The sequence below is a fragment of the Hippopotamus amphibius genome, chromosome 2, assembly GCF_030028045.1.
Source record: "Hippopotamus amphibius kiboko isolate mHipAmp2 chromosome 2, mHipAmp2.hap2, whole genome shotgun sequence".
Lineage (NCBI taxonomy): Eukaryota > Metazoa > Chordata > Mammalia > Artiodactyla > Hippopotamidae > Hippopotamus > Hippopotamus amphibius.
The window spans coordinates 165608268-165610733 of record NC_080187.1 but is presented as its reverse complement, the minus strand read 5'-3'; the positions used below and the strand labels follow the sequence as shown (position 1 = coordinate 165610733).

At 38.7% G+C, this 2466-nt stretch overlaps 1 pseudogene; it reads right to left on the bottom strand.

The window, feature by feature from the left end:
• Nucleotides 1–711: 711 nt before the first annotated feature.
• Nucleotides 712–1658, bottom strand: LOC130844571 (40S ribosomal protein S25-like; annotated as a pseudogene).
• Nucleotides 1659–2466: the final 808 nt, after the last annotated feature.

Here is a 2466-nt window from a genome sequence, read left to right as displayed (position 1 = left end):
CTTTTCAAATTTTTCTTTAATGCTATCAGTGGGTCATCTTTTAATGTTTTAAAGTTTGGTGTTTTTAAAGAGTGCTCTGAGTGTGGTTGCTGAATTCAAGTCCGCCATCTTCTTTGTTCTTCATACTTTGTTACAGCCTAAGACCACAAGAATTATATCCTGTTACTCTCATTGAACTTAGTGACAGCAACAAAAACTCTTATCTTATACTTTATGATCAAAAAAATTTAGTTCCTCAGACTTCCTAGGTGGCGTAGTGGTTAAGAATCTGCTTGCCAGTGCAGGGGACATGGGTTCGAGCCCTGCTCTGGGACGATTCCACATGTCACGGAGCAACTAAGCCTGTGTGCCACAACTATTGAGCCTGTGCTCTAGAGCCCGTGAGCCACAACTATTGCGCCCATGTGCCGCAACTACTGAAGCCCACGTGCCTAGGGCCTGTGCTCCACAATAAGAGGAGCCTGCGCACCACAATGAAGAGTTGCTCCCGCTCGCAGCAACTAGAGAAAGCCCATGTGCAGCAACGAAGACCCAATGCAGCCAATAAATAAATTTAATTGATTAATTAATTAATTAAAAAAATTAATATAGAACCAGTCCTTTAACTTTACTAAATTTTTCTTTGCTAAAATAGAGCCATCCCTTCTTCCCCCTTCTTCTTTTTATTTAATAAAGTTTTATATTTCAAAATGTACAGCTGGAGGGACTTGTTCATGCATCCTCACCAGCAGCTGGGGCATCTCCGCCCTTGGTGTTTCTGGTGTCAGTTACTTGAGCTCTGTGCTTTGAAACCAGCTTAACAGGTCCTTTACTAAGGAGCTCCCGAGGGGCTGCCCTGGCCAGAGAACTGTGAATCTTCAGTCTCTCCGAGATGACAGCGAGGCTATGAGCTTATGGTTGGAACCGTCCTTACAGAGTTTGTCATATGTTTCTTTGTCAAACAAGACTAGGTCATTGAGCTTGTCCCGAACTCTGTCTCTGGACCACTTCTTCTTTTCAGCCATGCCCCCAGATTTGTTCACTGGATCTTTGCTTTTCTTGGCCAGCTTTCTAACATCTTTCTTCTTTCTTCTCATCATCTTTAGGCAGCATAGCGAAGTTTGGAGAGCAGCTGCATAGCAAAGTCTGGAGAGCAGCTGCTACCACTTCAGCCTTGCTAAGATGTTGAACAAAAAGCCCATCACTTCTATCTGTTGGCATATTTTTGGCTGTCAGAGAAAGAATAACGTAATAAGAGTATGGTCAGTCTTCTTCCTTCTGGTTGCATTATCTTGAAGAAGTCACTTAGCCTCTCTGTACTTCACTTTCTTGTCAGTAAAATAAGATGATAATAATTGTGATAATATTCCCAACTGAATATTGAATTCTAATTGTGAAAATAATTCATAGGGTTGTCATAAAGATCCAATGAGGTGATCCATGCCAAGTTTAGCCTATGTGCTCAATCACTGGTGGCTATTTATTGTCCTTACACTTGACTCACGGTGGGGTATGACTCTTTCTGACACCATGTATGCAGTTCTGGGCCACTCGCTAACCTTCCCTTGGCATATGTCCTTCTTTTCATCTTTTATTCATATCTTTTTAAAATCTGAGTTTACCAGAGAGCTCTCTAAAAATGACACCTTCTTCTCTTCCTTGTTTTTTAACTGGATCATTTGTGACTACAATGTCAGAATTATGTCATGTCCTGCTTGAACCATATTTTCTTTGAAGAGTTTCACATCACAGAATCATGCCTATCTTTTGCATGAACTTTTCCAAACGTGTATTCCTCCATGCTGAGGTTCATATGGAATGATTCAGGTCTTCATCCTCTCTGGCTATCCTTAATTGAGGGGAAACCACGTAGCTTTTTATTCTTCTAAATTAAAAAAAAAAGACACACATGGTATAAAAATAAAAAGCAAGTCACTCCCTCTTCTCCCAGAGGCAAACATTATGATGTGTTTTGTGAATTCTTTGGAAACACTCTATGCATCTTCATGTGCGTTTATATTTGCACACATATACACGTGCGTACATATCACACTTCAAACCCCAACTGGATCAGACCATACACACTGCCCTACAAGTCGCTTTTTACTCACCAATATACCTTGGAGATTGTTTCATATCAGCACAAATAACACTTCATTTTTGTTTATAGCTGTGTAATTTCCACTGTATGGATGAATCCTAATTTTTTTCACCAGTCCCAAAGTGATGTTCATTTGGGATATTTCCATTCTTATGTTATTACATTCTGGAATAAATGTCTTTAACCTATTATATACATATTTTATGGAGTATGTAAATAACCATACTGCATAAATAATTCTGTTTTCTTCCTATTCCACATATCATATATTTTGGAAGTTTTAGAAACTTATTTTCAGTTTTTCTGTTATAAAGCAAAATGAATATCATCCTTAATAATTCAGATGTCATGAGAAATGTCATTTTTTTTTAAACTTTATTTTTTTG